The following is a 23209-nucleotide window of genomic DNA, read 5'->3' on the forward strand; positions in this document are numbered from 1 at the left end:
AGAGAGGGGGGGAATAAAAGATAGAAGAGAATGAGAGTGGGTGGAGACAGGCGATGGTAGACAGAGGGGGAGAGAGAAAGAGGGAACAAGCCTAGACAGAGCAGAGCGCGAGAGCGCAAGCAGAGAAAAAGAGAGAGAGCAGAGAGAACGCAGAGAGAGCGCAGAGAGAGAGCAGAGAGAGAGAGAAAGAGAGAGCAGAGAGAGAAAGAGAGAGAGCACACATGTGAAACTGTCTCCAGACATCTCTCAGACAGACGTGACTTCATCCACCAGACCCTCTCTTTGAGAGATGATGACCTCACCCAGTATACAGTGTACTGTACTATTTTACACAGACCTACAAAGTGGCCTTATTCATTGTGCTCCCTGCAACCTGCAGCAGTTTTACAAGCTGTTTCATGCCTTTGATAAATCATGCAGTGTTTACTACTGCAGGAAGAAAGTAGAAACTTGCATCCCAAAAACGTTTGCTGATGTCCCAATGCATTATTAAACGTACTCAGCAAAGTACTAGGTTCAGCCTGCTGATTTCTATCTTCCGGAGCACTGCATGGATTTCATTCCTTTTATGCTGTTAAATGTTGGTATATTTCACATTTGAAGTGTTATTTACATTCCTCTTATGTCTTACTAAAAACCCAGTAAGTATTTAGTTTCATGTGACTTGTGTAACGTGCATTTAGAAAGTATTTAGACCCCTTGACTTTTTTCAAATTTTGTTACGTTACAGCCTTATTCTAAAATGGATTACATCGTTTTTTCCCCCTCATCCATCTACACAAAATACCCCATAATGACAAAGCAAAAACAGGTTATCAATTTTAGCAAATGTATTAAAAATAAAAAAAATGAATAAAAACATTTACATAAGTATTCAGACCCTTTACTCAGTACTTTGTTGAAGCATCTTTGGCAGATTTTACAGCCTCGAATCTTCTTGGGTATAACACTACATGGTTGGCACACCTGTATTTGGTGAGTTTCTCCCATACTTCTCTGCAGATCCTCTCAAGCTCTGCAGGTTTCGATGGGGAGCGTCGCTGCACAGCTATTTTCAGGTCTCTCCAGAGATGTTCGATCGGGTTCAAGTCTGGGCTGTGGCTGGGACACTCAAGGACATTCAGAGACTTGTCCCGAAGCAACTCCTATGCTGTCTTGGCTGTGTGCTTAGGGTTGTTGTCCTGTTGGAAGGTGAACCTTCACCCCAGTCTGAGGTCCTGAGTGCTCTGGAGCAGGGTTTCATAAAGGATCTTTCTGTACTTTTCTCCGTTCATCTTTCCCTCGATCCTGACTAGTCTCCCAGTCCCTGCCGCTGAAAAACCTCCCCACAGCATGATGCTGTCACCACCATGCCTCACCGTAGGGATGGTGCCAGATTTCTTCCAAACTGACGCATGGCATTCAGGCCAAAGTGTTCAATCATCATCAGACCAGAGAATCTTGTTTCTCATGGTCTGAAAGTCTTTAGGTGCCTTTTGGCAAACTCCAAGTGGGCTGCTATGTGCCTTTTACTTAGGAGTGGCTTCCGTCTGGCCACTCTACCATAAAGGCTTGATTGGTGAAATAATGCAGAGATGGTTGTCCTTCTGGAAGGTTCTCCCATCTCCACAGAGGAACTGTGGAGCTCTGTCAGAGTGTCCATCGGGTTCTTGGTCACCTCCCTGACCAAGGCCCTTCTCCCCAGATTGCTCAGTTTGGCTGGGCGGCCATCTCTGGGAAGAGTCTTGGTGGTTCTAAACTTCTTCCATTTAAGAATGATGGAGGCCAATATGTTCTTGGAGACATTCAATGCTGCAAAAAAATTGGAACCCTTCCCCAGATTCTGTCTCAGAGCTCGACGGACAATTCCTTCGACCTCATGGCTTGGTTTTTGCTCTGACATGCACTGTCAACCTTGGGACCTTATATAGACAGGTGTGTGCCTTTCCAAATCATGTCCAATCAATTTAATTTACCACAGGTGGACTCCAATCAAGTTCTAGAAACATCACAATGATGATCAATGGAAACAGGATGAACCTGAGCAATATTTTGAGTCTAATAGCAAAGGGTCTGAATACTTATGTAAATAAGGTATTTATTTTGTATTTTTTGCAAACATTTCTAAAAACCTATTTTTGCTTTGTCCTTATGTTGTATTGTGTGTAGGTTGATGAGGAAACACTTGTATTTAATACATTTTAGAATAAGGCTGTAACGTAACGAAATGTGGAAAAAGTCAAGGGGTCTGAATACTTTCAGAATGCACTGTATTTGTTAAGGACTTGGCCCTGTCTCTGCCCCAACTCCTCCTTTTTGTCCTTCCCATCACCTCAAAATGCCTCTTCACCTCAGAGGCTCCCTTTGCTGACACAGTTTGGATGAGTCTGTTTGGTGACCCCTCCATGGCTCCTTCCAGGCCCCTCCGGCCTCAACAGCCACATACCTCCTGCCAGGCAAAGTACCACTCACTGTCACTCTCCTCTCTGTCACCACCATGAAAGTAAACCCAAAGGACTGATCACTACAATCAACAGACTTGACTTTCCGAGTCAGTCTCGTTTCATAAGTCCACTGTTTCAGTTTTGTCAAGGGCGGAGAAACAAAAAAGAGACACCTGAAAAATGAGGCCTATCTCTGGGGAGTGTGAGGCAGGGTGTTACGTCTTAAACGACTCCCCGGAACTGTTCTCACACTGTCTGGGGCCCATGGCATAGATGCCTTTAATTAAACACTTAAGGGGAAACACTAATCAGTCGTTCCTCTCTCAGCATCCTCCATTACACTCCCTAACACAGCTAACCCCATGAAACATTTTAGTTGATTTTTATCTTGCTCCCAAAAGTTTAACAGTCGAAAATCATATACACAGTGAAGGCGCAGTTGTGATATCCTTATGTGCTTTGCAACCTAGTGAAAAGCATTGTATAATATACTGTATGCAATTTATATTTGATAAGCAATATGAATGCAATCTGGCATTCATCACATCTCTGTATACTGTACTCATAGACATTCCTCCTTATTCCGCCATGGAGAGTATCACTCCTGTCTCGTGCTTACACCTAGCATATTTACAACTGTAGATCTGAGCAGGAGAAAAGCAGTGCATTAAACTGAACTGTGTTTCAACTGGGTTTCATTCCAATACACAGTGAGCTGGTTTCTTTTCTGAAGCTGGCTGCAGTCCCAGGGAAAGGGCTTGGGTGTGACAGGAAATGGGGACTGTGATGGGGGATCCGATGGCCCCATTCATCACACCACCACCAACCCCCATGTTAGCTGACTCAAGATTGAGTGACTGGGCCATGACGGAGCCACTGTGACATCCGTCTGGTGAGGTGGCACGCTCGCCAACGGTATCGTCGACGACGGGGGGAGACCAGACCTGCAGAAATACCAGCCTGGCGCCGCCGCCTTTCACAGTTCAGGATAGGCCCTCTCACGTCACTTTGATTACTTGTGTCTTCATCAAAGCCTGAGCTCAGCTGTGGCCAGTTTGTTTTTCTTCTCCTTCTCGTTGTTTCTTGACAGCTGTCTCCTCACTCCCTCCTGCCAGGGGGCGTTCAACAGAGACACGAGTCTGAACCCTAACTGTTTAATCCATGTTTCAGTTGCTTTACACGGGTGACAGCATTGAAAAACAGCTGATAATACAGTAATAGGCTGCTCATGAGAATGTTTTTCATGCTTCATAAGCCTGCACTCATCATTTAAGTCTGTGTACTCTCGAAGGATTGGATCTAACATAATCACGATAACACAATGTTTTTCTAATTTATTAGACAAGGGGATTCAAATGACTTGCATTGATTAGAAATGTATTTGATGCCCATCCCCTGTCCAAATATCTGTTTATAGTCTCAATCTTTTATAAACGTGTGTGTGCGCGCGCTTGCATGTGTGCAAGGTAGGGTAGGTTACATTCTAAATGTAATCCATTACAGTTACTAGTTACCTACCCAAAATTGTAATCAGTAACATAACTTTCGATTAGCCAAACTCAGTAACTCATCTGATTACTTTCTACGTTTGGATGTCAGGTATGCGTAAATTGCTGTAAGGGATTCAGGTGCAGGAGAGCAGATATTGGGTAGCCAACGGAGCCTTTTATTTAGGCGAACCAAAAGCACACGGCAAAGAGAAAACAAAATAAAATTAACAATACAAAATGAAAAATGGATCGGCGATGGCTAGAAGACCGGCGACGTCGACCGCCGAGCACCGCCTGACCAAGGAGAGGCATCGACTTTGGCAGAAGTCGTGACAGAAGAAGACAAAAAGGATCTATCAAATGCATTTGGTGTGTCATCTTAGGGGTCTCTGACTTGGTTAGACTCGCTCAGGTGGAGCAAATTTAAACTTGCTCCTGTTTTCAATGCTGAACAGAATGTCATTGAGAAAACTGAAAGGTGAAATAGTTTTTTTGTTTTGCAAATATTCTTTCTGAATGTAAAAGTAGTCCAAGAAGTAATCATGTAGCTTTTCTACAGTATCGGTAAACCCGATTACAATATTTGCTGGTAATGTAAATGATTACAGCTACAGTTTTTGTAATCAAATCACTCCTCAGCCCTGTGTGTGTGTGTGTGTGTGTGTGTGTGTACCTGTGGAAGATTAAAGCGGGACGGATGGAACAGGAGTCTTTAGAACCCTAAGCTGGCTCTTTCCATTAGCAACATGGATTTGGGGAAATCTGTACTGTTTGTTCTCCACTCGTCACGCTGCTTTATTCCCCACCCCTATTTCAGGAGCCCAGATTAGTCAAAATAGTAAATGTGTACATTCTGGCCTGCACCCCACCATACTAACATGATTGGAGTCACCTCACTGACATCAGCACTGAGAAATAGCTTGTTTGTTTCTGGATTCCCACAGAAGTACATTTCTGCAGTGTCCTGCCGTTCCCCTTGTATCCTTATCCGCTGGATATTTCTGCTGTAATGCGAAAAACCAATTCACCCTCATGCTCCACTCTCCACATTACCATAGAAATAAAGGTAAAACAATATGATCAAGACTTGGTTCGGAATAAATCTAAATAGCACATTGAGTGATTTCCTAAATTGTAAAAGAGTGTCCATAACATATGAGTTCAATACGGATTCAATTAAAATGGTCCTTATAAATAATTCAGTTTTATTTCATAGACATATCTGGAGGGAAATGAAACGCCCATAAATCAATGCTTATATCTTTATATCAGTATTTCAATACATTCCCTGAAGGGCTTTGAATAAATAGGAAATGAGAGGGATTCTGATAAGCTATACTATCAGCTCTAAGAACTTCCCAAGTCCAACATAAAAAATGCACACATATTGCCATCATTATATTATTTGAATGAAATGTGACATATGTTCTGTCGGCCTATAACTATTTGTTCAGCACTTTTGAAATGTACAGCAACAGAATTCAGAACATGGGCTGTTCTTACAGTGTTCTCCCTGTACACCAACTCAGAACCGTATGATAAATAAAGGGAGCGTATAAGCAGACAATGGAAGCTCTTACAATATTAAATTATTACATTTCTCAAAAACAGGTTATAGGCTACATGTGCACCACCAAGTCAGAACAGTAGGTGAAATTAAGGGGTGAAAATATACCAAATTATTAGGGTGAAGCACATGGGCTACTATCAGCTTACTACACAACATACACTTAGTATTACTCTCTTAGCTACAGTATACATATCTCCCTGGCATATTACATCATTTGGGAACTCGGGGGGGAAAAAAAGGTTGAATCATGATGAGGTCGTAGTTCCAGTTGTCTTGAACTCACTAAAGTCAGATATTGCAGTTCCGAGTTAACAGTTGTTTTGAGCGTGGTACAAATCATGCTTCATTGACAGCATGTCCAATGTGGAATGTTTATAATTTTAACCTAGGAAGAGAGACCCTTAATCTTAGACTTGGGACACACAGCCACCCCACTGAATAGCAGGCTAATGATTGCTTTGCAATGCCTGCAGTTAGCCATTGATTCCTTACAAACCACTCATTGTTGAATTTGCGATTTACAACTTGTTGTGTAAATCAAATCAAATGTTATGTCACATACACATGGTTAGCAGATGTTAATGCTAGTGTAGCGAAATGCTTGTGCTTCTAGTTCCGACAATGCAGTAATAACCAACGAGTAATCTAACTAACACTTCCAAAACTACTACCTTATACACACAAGTGTAAAGGGATAAAGAATATGTACATAAAGATATATGAATGAGTGATGGTACAGAGCGGCATAGGCAAGATACAGTAGATGGTATCGAGTACAGTATATAAATATGAGATGAGTATGTAAACAAAGTGGCATAGTTTAAAGTGGCTAGTGATACACCATCACAGAAAGCACTGAGTTAGGCTGAAACACCTGCATTTTGGAAATGCCTAACTCAAGAAAACAAAAAAGAGACCATGTTTGTATGCGACTTAATTAACTCAATTATGTATATATATTTTTACATTGTTTGCAAACTGATATGTGACACGTATAAATGCCAAAATAACATGCAAAACATGCTGCTAAACACATGGGGCTCAAATCAGTTGTGGCTCTGCCCCACCTGCCCTGAATGACGGGTCGTCACTGGATACAAGTGGCATCATTTCTAAAAGTCAACATTCAGCTGAATGTAAAAACAAAAAAACATAATTACAATTCAAATGACACAGAATAATCTGACCAGTAAAAAAAAAAACTATCCTTTATGAATTTGGGGATATTTTTATGAATTAGTTGACCTAGTGTTAGACAGCAATGCTCTAAACTTATGATCATATAAATTATATATCTATTTGATAAACATATTCTTTTGAGTTGGACACAATTATTATTATGAGTTGTATGAAATTGTTATTTTAGAATGATTTGAGTTGAGTAGGTTTTCGGATTGATAAAAACAAGAGGATTGAAAGTTACCATCATTTCTCCCCCTAATTTTTGGTGTTTAGAAAGAATGATGTTGCGAAACAAGGATTTTGGTTTCATTATTGTGGCAGCATACCTGTGAAAGAAGCAGTCAAGATTCTCCCATTATCGCCACAGACAGCTTCATACTTGTGTGATTAGTGGCTTGGAAGGATATAACAGTTTTGATATTACTTGAATTACTGTGTTATTTTGTAACAGTTGCAGACTGGGACAAACATCCACCCTGATATTTTAGTCACAGCCCACATCACCACACAGTGTGTGTGTCTGTTTTTTTTATTTATTCCTCCTCCACCAAAATTTACAGTTGGCACTATGCATTGGGGCAGGTAGCGTTCTCCTGGCATCCATCAAACCCAGATTAGTCCGTCGGCCTGCCAGATGGGGAAGCATGATTCATCAGTCCAGAGAATGCGTTTCCACTATATATACAGTGCCTTGCGAAAGTATTCGGCCCCCTTGAACTTTGCGACCTTTTGCCACATTTCAGGCTTCAAACATAAAGATATAAAACTATTTTTTTTGTGAAGAATCAACAAGTGGGACACAATCATGAAGTGGAATGACATTTATTGGATATTTCAAACTTTTTTAACAAATCAAAAACTGAAAAATTGGGCGTGCAAAATTATTCAGCCACTTTACTTTCAGTGCAGCAAACTCTCTCCAGAAGTTCAGTGAGGATCTCTGAATGATCCAATGTTGACCTAAATGACTAATGATGATAAATACAATCCACCTGTGTGTAATCAAGTCTCCGTATAAATGCACCTGCACTGTGATTGTCTCAGAGGTCCGTTAAAAGTGCAGAGAGCATCCTGAAGAACAAGGAACACATTTTGGGGATGTCTCATGGTCTGACAAACCCCGCTGTAGCTCAGCCACCTTCCACTGCAGATGCAGAAGGCCGACATAAACGGATGTGGTGGATTGAGACACAGCCCATTACTGATATTTCTAGCTTAAACTGACGGATTTTGATGGGATTCTTATTTATCATGTTACTTGGATTGACGCATTGGTGCGTCAATAGACACTTTTAGGGTTATTTTTGGACAAAGGGAGTGAGTCCCCCATTCCCAAACACGATGAATTATTTATAATGCACCTACTGTATGCACCTATACCAATGTCTATAAAACCACAGATTCCCTTCAACACGTACAAGCCCAACTGAAATAACAGATATTATTCCATGATCACATTCTATGAACACAATTGCGATCCACAACCACAAACTCCTCTGTCTGCACTACTCCTCTGCACTAATAGGGAGCTACCTAAGTGTTGGAGGCAGTGTGGACAAATAGGCATTGTTCCTGTGGATGCACTCCTCTACACTTAAATTGATAGATTATCTTTAAGCAGCAGCAAGGAAATGTGTAACACAATTCTGGAAAAATGAACACGCACCCTCAAAAGATATGTGGTTAGGTCTCTATGCGGGGAACTTGCTGACATGGAGAGAATGACATCAATCTGTCAACATAGACAGCACAGGTATGAAGGTGTCTCGTCAGAGTTCCTGACATATCGTACTAGTCTTATTCCGTACATTTGATTTTCTTCTTTTTTTCTGTGGCTTTATCCAAACTGTATTCTTATTCAGACTCTTGAAATATTTGCTCTATAGAGACAAAACACGTGAATGTAATTACAAAACACGTGAATGTAATTACAAAACACGTGAATGTAATTACAAAACACGTGAATGTAATTACAAAACACGTGAATGTAATTACAAAACACGTGAATGCTGTGTATGTATGGTACATGTTCTTTATATGCTCCTGAATAAAAACATTTTTTTTTTTTTTTTTTTTTTTTTTTTTAAATAGGGAGCTACAGCATCGTCAAAGACAGGAGATGTCATGGAAACAAATTGTATTGCGGCACAATGATTTACAGTACAATATAGTCCCCTCTCCATACTTGATGGCTTCTTCCCTTACTGTAGAACTGGGAGTGTACAGATTAAACCAAGATAAAATGCTAACATATGCAGACTGCCTGGTTACAATTTGTTATAAGTAAGTAGCCATGCACAAGCCTCGACTTGCGTAAGCCGGAACGGTCTATAGGAGCAGGACCTTATTTTCTGTTTCAGTAGCGTGAGGCATAGGGTTGCAAAATTCCAGTAACTTTCCCAAGATTGCCTGGTTTTCCAGAAATACAGGTTGGAGGATTCTGGATTTCCCTGCCTATTCACTCACAATTAAGGAGCTGAAATTGTTGGTAGGCCTACTGTATCTATTTATTTAATTTTGATTTAACTGGGCAAGTCAGATAAGAACAACTTCTTATTTACAATGACGGCCTACCCCGGCCAAACCCTAACCCGCACAATGCTGGGACAATTGTGCGCAGCCCTATGGGACTCCCAATCACGGCCGGTTGTGATACAGCCTGGAATTAAACTATGGTCTGTAGTGACGCCTCTAGCACTGAGATGCAGTGCCTTAGACCGCTGCGCCACTCGGGAGCACATACATCTGCGATAATCATCTTAGCGAGACAGTTAGCTTCTCATATAGCACATTGGTTTGCCATGACACCAGTCTCCTAAACTGGGGCAGATTATCATTCTCAATACAATACAGATGCTGTAATGTAATTAAAAGAGAGCAGCAAAACAATATTGGATTGAACCCAAATACATTTGATCTACTCTCTTCAATTGTGGCAGAGCTTAACTCCACTGGAAACAAAAGGAATACTAGCATATTGTTTCACAACGGGATTATCGCTGTCCCTCTCCCAAACTCCAGTATTAGGCAATACTACACATGGATGTGCCGTACCAAAGGCATATGCCATGGTTTGTCATATTGTAAATTGATAAATCAATAAAAAAAGGCCATGTTAAATAACAGAGGAGTGCTAAACTCTGTGCCAATTGAAAACCAATGGAGGGAGGTGGATTCTGCTTATATTGTCCTGAAGAATAGGGGTCCCCTGGTGTTTCTCTAGTCTATCACTCACCGCTCTTCTGGACATGGTGGGTGTGGGGGTATTGCTAGCAAGGACACTGCAGTGCATGTCTGCGCACATGCTGAGACCCGCACTGTGAACGGCTGCTCCCTTGCCAGCCAGCTAGGCAGGGGGCAGAGAGAGACAGAGGGGGGAGGGAGTGATGAGGGCAGTGGAGGGAAAGACACCCCTCTGTCTCAATCCTGAGCTGTAAAATCTCACTCTCCTCCTATACTTTCCTCTCCCAGGCCTTGTGCCTGCTATGCCCCTGGGCTTGTGTCTCTGTAAACACAGTTCACAACACACACACACACACACACAGGAAGGCCAGAGAACAGTCCTTCCCAGGGTGACTCCTCTTAATGTTGTTCTACTTGACTGGAATGGCTAGACAGACACCGCAGCTATACCCAGGCTTAACCTAATGTGTATACCTAACGCTGACAGGGATCACATTTTAATATTTCATCATCCTCTGTGAAGGCTTGGAAGTAGTAGCATGTCCTATTTCCTGTCTAACACAGACGTTACTCTTCCCTCTCGATCTACCAGCTACTGTATGCATTTATGACTTGTTTTAGGAAACTAGGCGTATGTCGCCTGTCACTAATTCACAGGCCAGCATTTGAACTTAAAAGTTAAGCGTTTTTTGGGCAGAAATGCCTTCTGGAACATGTGAACTTTCATGTGCCTTAAAAACAAACGTGTATTCCATCCGTAAATACAAAACAAATGGTTAAATTACGAGCCTAGTTCGTTAAGCCATGGAAAAACACAGCAACCTTCCCACTAGCCGTGATTGGCTGAGATAATGTATGGGCTGGACATGCCGGGAGATGAGTTTGGATGTGACAAATAAACTTTTGGATTTTATTTGATATAGCGTGTGTTTACCACATGGCCTCATATGTGAATCCTTAAAGAGATGGGTGGGACTAAGGCTTAAGAGGGTGTGAATGATGCTGAATGAAAGAAGAGCTCTCCAGTAGGTGTACCAAAGCATTCATGGGCCATTTTCTCAAAAGTGGGGTTACAAGTTAATTCACTTTCAAAGCATAATTACTTTCCCATTGATCCTCAACAGTGTATGACATACCATGTGTCTACTTATCCAATGTAAAAAACACAATTTCAAATTTTGAGACCAAATCAAGGCAGTTGGTCACATTTGACAGACAGCATTATTGTTACGAATCCCTTTTGGCCCGACAGTCTAGGGGGGGGGGGATGGTAATGAGACCCGTAACATAACTCATGCAAATTATAATTGTGACAAAGTGTGAACAAAATAACCACGATAACTGAAATTATACCGTCAAACTCAGGGTTTATTGTAAACCACGCGGTAATGGGGGGAGCAGGAAAAGGGGCTGAGCTGGACCCAAGGAAAGAAAAAAATAAGCATCCAAAACACCCCTAAGCTAGACTATTTTAACAGCTACCTAACTAACCAAAAATACAGTGGGTGGTCCACCCAGTTCTAACTAGTGGTTTTAACAAAGTCTACCTATGGGTAGTGTATGCCCATGGGCGACTTGTCTTGGTTTCCCCTTTTCCCACCAGCAATCAAACAAACACCATAACCAAAAACAATACTCACAAGAGATGACAAAGTGATTTGGAGGTGCTCAAACAAAAGAGAGGTTACGACACAAAGAGAGAGTGAAACACAGAGATCTACATACATGGCATTTACAGAGAGATTGAGCTCCAGAGCAAACAACTGATGGGGTTTTTAAACCAAGGGAAAGGAACTGTGATAGGGTAGGAAACAGGAGGAGGTGTGTCTTCTGATTGATGATTGATTGTTGACTGATTGGGGAGTGATGATGTTCACCTGTGAGGGGAGAAGGAGAGAAAAGAAACACACGCAGGATACACACACAGGATACTTGTATCCGTAACAATTATTCTGATATTGATATTTAAGTGAACAATTTTTTTCTCCATTTATTGATAAATCATGTCATTTAGGATGCAGGTGGAGGGGTTCATCTAGTGTATCTCTCTCTATATACAGTACATACTCCTCACTGTAGTGAGATAACAACCATCTCTATGCCCCTATGGCCTAACTGCCTAACTCTTACAAATCCTCTGAGTCCTTCATTATGCGTCTGCCCTCAGACTCCCTAACCATCTCCTCTCCTTTCCTCCCCTGTGTGTATAATATCCATCTTGATTATGGTGAGGCCGTGCACCGGACAACATTCCGTGTGTCTGCTCTGTGCTGCAGTTTGCAGATGCCTGGTTATTGGATTGTACATGGCTCTGTTTAGGCTGGCGTACCCTCATTTTGCCCTGCTCTAAAATCATGGCCCATTTATTCTAACCCTATTATTATGACTATTGAAGCCTGGCTGAGCAGCACTGACGGATGGCACTTTGTTTTAGCCTGACTATTGCTGACGCACATAATACTCCTAGCACCTCAACCCCGGCACCCACTGAGACGCACAGGCTACAGAAATCATCTGCGTTTATGAGCGATGACAGTTATATTAATTAGGATGACAATGTTGGCGATAATAAAGAGATTGAACATAACTGTCTAAGTAATTGGGGACTGTGGGAAGGGGAAAAGTATGTGTGTGTGGGAATTCAATGTGGGTGTGTGTGCGTGTGTATGTGCCCGTGTGTGTGTCAGTGGAGGCTGGTGACCTAAAAAAAATGTAGAAGGATGGGAGACCTGCAGGGAGACGACAAAGCATGTTTACCCCCAAAGAAAATAAACAGTTATGTCTCCAAACGTTTCTAATTAAATCTAAGGCAATAATATAGTAAAAGGTCATTGTTTATATACTTATTTATATTGAGAGGTGGCTGTCCCAAACCCTGATTTTTATAACTTTTTTGTGCAGTTCCTGTGTTTTATATACGGTGTATTCAGAAAGTATTCAGACCCCTTGACTGTTTCCACATTGTAACATACAGCCTTATTCTAAAATGTATTCAATTGTTTTTCCCCCTCATCAACCTACACACAATACACCGTAATGACAAATTTTTGCAAATGTATAAAAATAAAACAATTGGAAATATCACATTTACATAAGTATTCAGACCCTTTACCTAGTACTTTGTTGAACCACCGTTGGCAGTGATTACAGCCTCGAGTCTTCTTCGGTATGATGCTACAAACTTGGCACACCTGTATTTGTGGAGTTTATCCCATTCTTTTCTGCAGATCCTCTCAAGATCTGTCAGGTTGGATGGGGATCATCACAGCTTTTTTCAGGTCTCTCCAGAGATGTTCGATCGGGTTCATGTTTGGGCTCTGGTTGGGCAACTCAAGGACAGACGTGTCCCAAAGCCACTCCTGCGTTGTCTTGGCTGTGTGCTTAGGGTCATTGTCCTGTTGGAAGTTGAACCTTCGCCCCAGTCTGAGGTCCTGAGCGCTCTGGAGCAGGTTTTCATCAAGGATCTCTCTGTATTTTGCTCTGTTCATCTTTCCCGCTGAAAAAGATCTCCACAGTATGAAGCTGCCACCACCATTCTTCACCACATGGATGATGCTAGGTTTCCTCCAGATGTGATGCTTGGCATTCAGGCCAAAGAGTTCAATCTTGGCTTCATCAGACAAGAGAATCTTGTTTCTCATGGTCTGAGAGTCCTTTGGACGCTTTTTGGCAAACTCCAAGCGAGTTGTCATGTGCCTTTTACCGAGGAGTGGCTTCCGTCTGGCTACTCTACCGTAAAGGCCTTATTGGTGGGGTGCTGCAAAGATGGTTTTGGCTCATGGATATTACCTTTGGCTTGCCCAAAATAAGTCAAAATTGTCCAAACCGAAACGTTCACAAACAAAACAATTGACGAAACAAGAGTTACAGAGGTCTCATCTTTGTAGCTGTGCCATTATGACAGCACTATCTCCATTTTAAAGTCGCATGTGTCCATGCTCTATGAACAGAGATACAGAAGGCCATTATGTGGGCAGTGGACAGGTGCAAACTTCAGGCTCCTACCTTCCAAGATTCAAAACATTGACATCTATTTGGCCAAAACATAGATGTCTATAATGGGCTATACTGCACTATACTCAACTGTACTATGCTCTACTCTACAGTACTATACTGTGTTCTGCTGTACTGTGCTCCACTATACTGTACCCTACTCAACTGTCCTGTACTTTACTGTGCTCTACTCTACTATGCTCTACTGTACTTCCCTATATTGTACCATACTCTCTTGTCCTGGACCAATGTCATGGTATACATCTTGGTCTTGGCTCCTGGATATTACCTTAGTCTTTGCTTTTACCCAATTTGAAGAAGACAATGCACTTTGATCATTGGCTGATCACTCTCAACTAGGGGTGTGGCAGTCAAATTCTGTCAGCCGGTGATTGTCAAACATATAACTGTCAGTCTCACTGTAATTGTGTGTTAATTAACATAAACACATTTAGCATCTTCTTCTACTGATGCAGATCTTTGGAACATCTACATTTAAAAAAAGTCTAATACATCCATGTAGTATAGCCTACACCTTCACAATAAATCCATTATTTATTTTAGACAGGTCTACAAAAGCATGATGTGAAGAAGATGTAGTCTATTTCAGAAGAACAGAATAGCATACTCTGAGTTGTCCTTATGTTAGGTCCTGATCTGGCTATGACAAATGGCTGTGGCCTATATTCGTTAATTTAGCAGACAAAACTTGCTTAGAATGATTTTATATTATGTTATAGTATGAAGAATACAGTTGAACAAAGCTGAATAAAATATAAATATTTTCTCAAAATGATTTGAGGTAGTGCGCACATACGGCTGTTCTGTGTTGAGCGCTTAACAAAGAAATAGGTACTCCTATTTGCTTAATTTAGAGTTATTAATTTAACTTTAGTTGTTCTACAAACGTTGGAATATATGTTTAGATTTTCAATACATTGACTCTAATGATGATTTGAAAAAAGTTGCTTGAAAAGTGAGATTGCAGAGCACCAAATTCAAATACAGAAATACTCATTATAAAAATGATGAAAACAAAACATATTTTACATAGGTTTAACTTCTTGTGAATCCTACCACTGTGTCAGATTTTAAAAATGCTTTACGGCGAAAGCATAGCTTACGATTATTTGAGAACATAGCCCAGTTGACAAGTTATTACAAACAGTAACCAGCCAAGCAGAAGCGTTACAAAACTCAGAAATAGAGATAAAATTAATCTCTTACCTTTGATGATCTTCATATGGATGCACTCAGAAGACATTCATTTACTCAATAAATGTTCCTTTTGTTCGATAAAGTCTCTTTATATCCAAAAACCTCAGTTTTGTTCGCGCGTTTTCTTCAGTAATCCACAGGCTCAAACAAGGTCAAAACAGGCAGACAAAAAATCCAAATTGTATCCATAAAGTTCATAGAAACATGTCAAACGATGTTTATATTCAATCCTCAGGTTGTTTTTAGCCCAAATGATCTATAATATTTCAACCAGACAATAACGTCGTCAATATAAAAGGTAAACAAGAAATGCACTCTCTCGGGAATGCGCATGAAAAAGCTCTGTGACACGTCAGGGTCCACTCATTCAGATTGGTCTTACTCCCTCATTTATAAGAATACAAGCCTGAAACAATTTCAAAAGACTGTTGACATCTAGTGGAAGGCATAAGAACTGCAAATTGAGTCCTAAGTCAATGGATACTGTAATGGCATTGAATAGAAAACTACAAAACCCCAAAACAATTCTCAGGTTTTTGCCTGTCAAATCAGTTATGTCATACTCACAGATAGTATTTTAACAGTTTTGGAAACTTTAGAGTGTTCTCTATCCAAATCTACCAGTATGCATATCATATCTTCTGGGCCCGAGTAGCAGGCCGTTTAATTTGGGCATGCTTTTCATCCAAAATTCCGAATGCTGCCGCATACCCTAGAGAAGTTAATGCGTTTGAGCCATTCAGTTGTGTTGGGGACAAGGTAGGAGGTTATACAGAAGATAGCTCTATTTGGTAAAAGACCAAGCCCATATTATGGCAAGAACAGCTCAAATAAGCAAAGAGAAACGACAATCCATCATTACTTTAAGACATGAAGGTCAGTCAATCCGGAAAATTTCAAGAGCTTTGAAATTCTCTTCAAGTGCAGTCGCAAGTACCATCAAGCGCTATGATGAAACTGACTCTCATGAGGACCACCAGAGGAATGGAAGACCCAGAGTTACCTCTGCTGCAGAGGATAAGTTCATTAGAGTCACCAGACTCAAATAAATGCTTCATGGAGTTCAAGTAGCAGACACATCTCAACATCAACTGTTCAGAGGAGACTGTGTGAATCAGGCCTTCATGGTTAAATTGCTGCAAAGAAACCAATACTAAAGGACACCAATAAGAAGAAGAGACTTGCTTGCGCCAAGAAACACAAGCAATGGACATTACACCGGCGGAAATGTGTAATTTGGTCTGGAGTCCAAATTGGAGATTTTTGGATCCAACCGCCGTGTCTTTGTGAGACACGGTGTGGGTGAACGGATGATCTCTGCATGTGTATTTCCCACCGTAAAACATGGAGGAGGAGGTATTATGGTGTGGGGATGCATTTCTGGTGACACTGTCTGACTTAACCAGCATGGCTACCACAGCATTCTGCAGCGATATGCCATCCTATCTGGTTTGGGCTTAGTGGTACTTTAATTTGTTTTTCAACAGGACAATGACCCAACACCCCACCAGGCTGTGTAAGGGCTATTTGACCAAGGAGGAGAGTGATGGTATGCTGCATCAGATGACCTGGCCTCCACAGTCCCCTGACCTCAACCAAATTGAGATGGTTTGGGATGAGTCGGACTGCAGAGTGAAGGAAAAGCAGCCAACAAGTGCTCAGCATATGTGGGAACTCCTTCAAGACTGTTGGAACAGCATTCCATGTGAAGTTCATTGAGAGAAGCTGTTAAGAAGCCTTTTGGACCTAGACTTGGTGCTCCGGTACCGTTTGCCGTGCGGTAGCAGAAAGAATAGTCTATGACTAGGGTGGCTGGAGACATTGACAAGTTTTAGGACCTTCCTCTGACACCGCCTGGTTCAGAGGTCCTGGATGGCAGGAAGCTTGGCCCCGGTGATTTACTGGGCCATACACATTACCCTCTGTAGTGCTTTGCAGTCGGAATTTGAGCAGTTGCCATACAAGGCAGTGATGAAGCCAGTCAGGATGCTGTCAATGGTGCAGCTGTATAACTTTTTGAGGTTTTGAGGACCCATGCCAAATCTTTTCCGTCTCCTGAGGGGGAATAGACGTTGTCGTGCCCTCTTCATGACTGTCTTAGTGTGTTTTGACCATGATAGTTTGTTGGTAATGTGTACACCAAAGAACTTGAAGCTCTCAACCTGCTCTACTGCAGCCCTGTCGATGAGAATGGGGCCATGCTCGGCCCTCCTTTTCCTGTAGTCCACGATCATCTTCTTTGTCTTAATCATGTTGAGGGAGAGGTTGTCATCCTGGCACCACACTGCCATCTCCTCCCTATAGGCTGTCTCATCGTTGTCAGTGATCAGGCCTACCACTGTTTTGTCGTCGGCAAACTTAATGATGGCGTTGGAGTCGTGCTTGGCCATGCAGTCATGGATGAAAAGTGAGTAGGAGGGGACTAAGTCCAGGTTCTAGTTGCAGAGGAAGGTGTTTAGTCCCAGGATCCTTAGCTTAGTGATAAGCTTTGAGGGTACTATGGTGTGGAACGCTGAGCTGTAGTCAATGACTAGCATTCTCACGTATGCGTTCCTTTTTTCCAGGTGGGAAAGGGCAGTGTGGAGTGCAATAGAGATTGCATCATCTGTGGATCTGTTGGGGTGGTATGCATATTGGAGTTCGTCTAGGGTTTCTGGGATAATGGTGTTGATGTGAGCCATGACCAGCCTTTTGGAGCACTTCATGGCTACAGACGTGTACTACGGGTTGGTTGTCATTTAGGCAGGTTACCTTGGTGTTCTTGGGCACAGGGACTATGGTGGTCTGCTTGAAACATGTTGAAACATTGTACTGCATCATAGCTGCGCTTCTCTTGTAGTCCGTAATAGTTTACAAGCCCTGACACATCCGACGATCAGAACCAGTATAGTAGGATTCAATTTTAGTCCTGTATTGACGCTTTGCCTGTTTGATGGTCTGTCCGAGGGCATAGCGGAATTTCTTATAAGTGTCCGTGTTAGAGTTCCACTACTTGAAAGCTGCAGATCTACCCTTTAGCTTAGTGTGGATGTTGCTTGTAATCCATGGCTTCTGGTTGGGGTATGTACGGTTATTGTGGGGACGAAGTCATCAATACACTTATTGATGAAGCCAGTGACTGATGTGGTGGACTCCTCAATGCCATCGGAAGAATCCCAGAACATATTCCAGTCTGTGCTAGCAAAACAATCCTGAAGCTTAGCATCTGCGTTATCTGACCACTTCCGTATTGAGCAAGTCACTGGTACTTCCTACTTTAGTTTTTGCTTGTAAGCAGGAATCAGGAAGATAAAGTTATGGTCAGATTTGCCAAATGGAGGGTGAGAGGAGAGCTTTGTACACATCTCTTTGTGTGGAGTAAAGGTGGTCTAGTTCTTTCCCTCTGGTTGCACATGTAACATGCTGGTAGAAATTAGGTAAAATGGATTTAAGTTTCTCTGCATTAAACTCCCCAGCCACTAGGAGCGCCGCATCTGGATTATTATTTTCTTGTTTCGATCGATAGATAGATAGATAGATAGATAGATAGATAGATAGATAGATAGATAGATAGATAGATAGATAGATAGATAGATAGATAGATAGATAGATAGATAGATAGATAGATAGATAGATAGATAGATAGATAGATAGATAGATAGATAGATAGATAGATAGATAGATAGATAGATAGATAGTGCCTAGGCCTCATGTAACTGACTAATGTGATTAGTTTTACTCTGTGGGTGGAGAGAGCACTGTGGGTGGAGAGCAGGAGGAGACCTGAACATCTCTCAGTCAGCACTGCTTAAGAAGTTTACATACACTATGTTGACTGTGCCTTTAAACAGCTTGGGGAAATTATGTCATGGTTTTAGAAGCTTCTGATAGGCTAATTGACATAATTTGAGTCAATTGGAGGTGTACCTGTGGATGTATTTCAAGGCCTAACTTCAAACTCAGTGCCTCTTTGCTTGACATCATGGGAAAATCAAAAGAAATCAGCCAAGACCTCAGAAAAAAGATTGTAGACCTCCACAATTTTGGTTCATCCCTGGGAGCAATTTCCAAACGCCTGAAGGTACCACGTTCATCTGTACAAACAATAGTATACGCAAGTATAAAAACTATGGGACAACGCAGCCGTCATACCGCTCAGGAAGGAGACGCGTTCTGTCTCCTAGAGATTAACATACTTTGGTGCGAAAAGTGCAAATCAATCCCAGAACAACAGCAAAGGACCTTGTGAAGATGCTGGAGGAAACAGTTACAAAAGTATCTATATCCACAGTAAAACAAGTCCTATATCGACATAACCTGAAAGGCTGCTCACCAAGGAAGAAGCCACTGCTCTAAAACCGCCATAAAAAGCCAGACTACGGTTTGTGACTGCACATGGGGACAAAGATTGTACTTTCTGGTGCACTTCACAAAATAGATGGCATCAATGAGGAAAAGAAAATGATGTAGATATATTGAAGCAACATTTTAAGACATCAGTCAGGAAGTTAAAGCTTGGTCGCAAATGGGTCTTCTAAATGGACAATGACCTCAATCATACTTCCAAAGTTGTGGCAAAGGACATTGGCTTAAGGACATTTTCAAAGTCAAGGTATTGGAGTGGCCATCACAAAGCCCTGACCTCAATCCCATAGAAAATCTGTGGGCAGAACTGAAAAAGCATGTGCGAGCAAGGAGGCCTACAAACCTGACTCAGTTACACCAGCTCTGTCAGGAGGAATGGGCCAAAATTCATCCAACATATTGTGGGAAGCTTGTGGAAGGCTACCTGAAACGTTTGACCTACGTTAAACAATTATAACGCAATGCTACAAAATACTAATTGAATGTATGTAAACTTCTGACTCACTGGGAATGTGATGAAAGAAATAAAAGCTGAAATAATTAATTCCCTCTACTATTAGTCTGACATTTCACATTCTTAAAATAAAGTGGTGTTCCTAACTGACCTAAGACAGGGAATTTTCACTACTGTTAAATGTCGGGAATTGTGAAAAACTGATCTGACTTCAACTGTAGGCGTCTAAATGTTTAGGCCACAGAAAGCCAGCGGGTCTCACAATTCTCCACATACAGCCAGATCTTTCCCTTCCTATACAACTGTAGTGTAGCTTTAGCAGTAAGTGCCTGTCTGCCTGTTAGCCTGCCTGCACTAAACCCAACATATTAAGGGGATTGGAGTGTCTAAAGATGGCCATGCTCTCCCCAGTTTTTCATCAGCTTGTAGCCTGTCTGCACACTGATAGAGAGAGAGGGAAGATAGTGAGAGAGGGAAGCTGGTGAGAGAGAGGGAGAGAGAGCTTCAGGGCCCTCAGCATGTTTCCTGATGGTATGCGGGATAATGAACTTACAGACTTTGTAATCAGAGGCGTGACACTTCGATTCGGCTGGAGTGTCAGCATTTTCTGCCACCGCCTCGTATCTCCTGCCACGCAGCAGAAAGAGGCCTAATCGCTATCTATCCGCCCCAAACTGACTTTAAAGGATCTCTCCTCAAGTTAAATCCTACATTTGTCAGCCTAATGGCAAACTGTCTAAGGAGTTTAAATTCACGCTTCTCTGAGACGTGGCAGGGAACATGTATAGCTGCTGCCACAGAGGGAGTTGACTCATACTCTACATAACCTACTGTCCTGTAGGAGGAATCAGCTCACATTTTGCTAGTTAGAGAGCCCTATGTAATTTTGTGAGCAATTATACACTCTGGGAGTCAATGCGCTTATACACTGTTTTCATTAGATGTTACCCATAAACTTCCTCCTCTTATAGAGACTTGATTGAGAACCCCCCATCCCTCCATGTGACCTCAGACCGTTCCTGAACAATCTAGATCCTAGAACTTTCCATAGCCCCTTTATAGAAGGACACCATGCACCATTCCACCCCTTCATCCAGAGATGCTGTTTTCCTGACTCTACATACTGGAGCCAGCAGCTCACTGCAGAGCTGAGGGAGGAAACTCGCCCACCACACATTAATAATTAAAACAGAAAGAATGTCATGCTTTTTTTTGCAAGGTCAGCGCACAACAAGTGAGAAAGGTTGAGGTACTGTGCAAGAGGGGAAGGGAGAGGAATGAGGGAGGGAGAGGAGGAGCGGGGGTGGCGGCGTGTTGTCTTGGTGATGGGATAGACATTGATCACGATCGTGGATGAAGTCGCAAATAAGACAAAGGCGGGGTGTCATACGGAGGTGTTTATTACAGAACTAGGATCCACCTGGTTTCTGATAGCAGTACTGGGGGGGAGGTGTGGATGGACAGAGGCAGGCCAGGACAGCGTATCTTAGTGCATTTTATATTTGTGTATGTATGGCATAAATGCTTCCCTGTGTATAGCATCTCAGAGAACCCTTCAGAATACATGCGTGTGAATGAAAGTGAGATTGTCAATGTGTGCATGCATGTAGAATAAGGTGAAACAGAAAACGTGTGTGTAGGGCGGTTGCGGTGACCATATTACCGCCACGCCAGCAGTCATGAGTCATGACCGCAGTAAAATTCTACATGGCCTTTGAGTCACGGTAACCTCCTCTTATGCACTCTGGACATGAATTAGTAGTAGCCTACCTAACTTGCTAATGATCATCAGGTTCTAATGGCCTGGTACTCAGGGCTCTATTGTACCTCTAACCACTCTGATATAAATACAAATGCAATCGAAAATCACATCAAACACATCATCAAAACAGTACGTGCTTTTAAAACTCACCTCACTGTGATTCATCAATTTGAAGAAAAAAGTTCAACATTAGGTTGAAACTGAGTGCAAAACATGGTCATTGTGGATGTTGTTTCAAAGCCTTACACAACAAAATGAACTCCGCTTTCTAAGGTGATGATTAATTTGAAACTCCATATCCATATTAGAGCTTATCCAGTAGAATGGCCTTACTGAAGAGCTCAGTGACTTTCAACGTGGCACCGTCATAGGATGCCACCTTTTCAACAAGTCAGTTTGTCAAATTTCTGCCCTGCTAGAGCTGCTCCGGACAACTGTAAGTGCTGTTATTGTGAAGTGGAAATGTATAGGAGCAACATGGGCTTAGCTGCGAAGTGATAGGCTACACGAGCTCACAGAATGAGATCGGCGTGTACTGAAGCGCGTAGCGCATAAAAATCACCTGTCCTTGGTTGCAACACTCACTACAAAGTTCCAAACTGCCTCTGGAAGCAACTTTGACCCCTTGACTTCTTCCACGTTTTGTTACGTTACAGCCTTATTCTAACAGGAATTGTATTGTCCCCCCCCCCCATCAATCTACACAAAATACCCCAAAGCAAAAAACAGGTTTAACATTTTTTTCAAATGTATAAAAAAACAAAAACACTATTTAAAATAGCACATTTACATAAGTATTCAGACCCTTTGTTGAAGCACCTGTCGCAGCGATTATACAGCCTTGAATCTTGAATTAAAGGTTGGCACACCTTTATTTGGGGAGTTTCTCCCATTCTTCTCTGCAGATCCTCTCAAGCTCTGTCAGGTTGGATGAGAGCGTCCCTGAACAGCTATTTTCCGGTATCTCCAGAGATATTCGATCAGGTTCAAGTCCGGGCTCTGGCTGGGCCACTCAAGGAAATTCAGAGACTTGTCCCGAAGCCACTCCTGCATTGTCTTGGCTGTGTGCTTAGGGTCATTGGCCTGTTGGAAGGCGAACCTTCACCCCAGTCTGAGGTCCTGAGTGTTATGGAGCAGGTTCTCATCAAGGATCTCTCTGTACTTTGCTCCGTTCATCTTCCCCTTGATCCTGACTAGTCTCCCATTCCCTGCCGCTGAAAACATCCCTACATGCCACCACCATACTTCACCATAAGGATGGTGCCAGGTTTCCTGCAGAAGTGACACTTGGCATTCAGGCCAAAGAGTTCAATCTTGATTTCATCAGACCAGAGAATCTTGTTTCTCATGGTCTGAGAGTCCTTAAGGTGACTTATGGCAAACTTCAAGCAGGCTGTCATGTGCCTTTTACTGAGGAGTGGCTTCCTTCTGGCCACTTTACCATAAAGGCCTGATTGGTGGAGTGCGGCAAAGATGGTTGTCCTTCTGGAAGGTTCTCCCATCTCCACAGAGGGACTATCGGGTTTTTGGTCACCTCCCTGACCAAGGCCCTTCTCCTCCGATTGCTCAGTTTGGCTGGGCGGCCAGCTC

The sequence above is a fragment of the Oncorhynchus tshawytscha genome, linkage group LG11, assembly GCF_018296145.1.
Source record: "Oncorhynchus tshawytscha isolate Ot180627B linkage group LG11, Otsh_v2.0, whole genome shotgun sequence".
In the NCBI taxonomy this organism is placed as follows: Eukaryota; Metazoa; Chordata; class Actinopteri; order Salmoniformes; family Salmonidae; genus Oncorhynchus; species Oncorhynchus tshawytscha.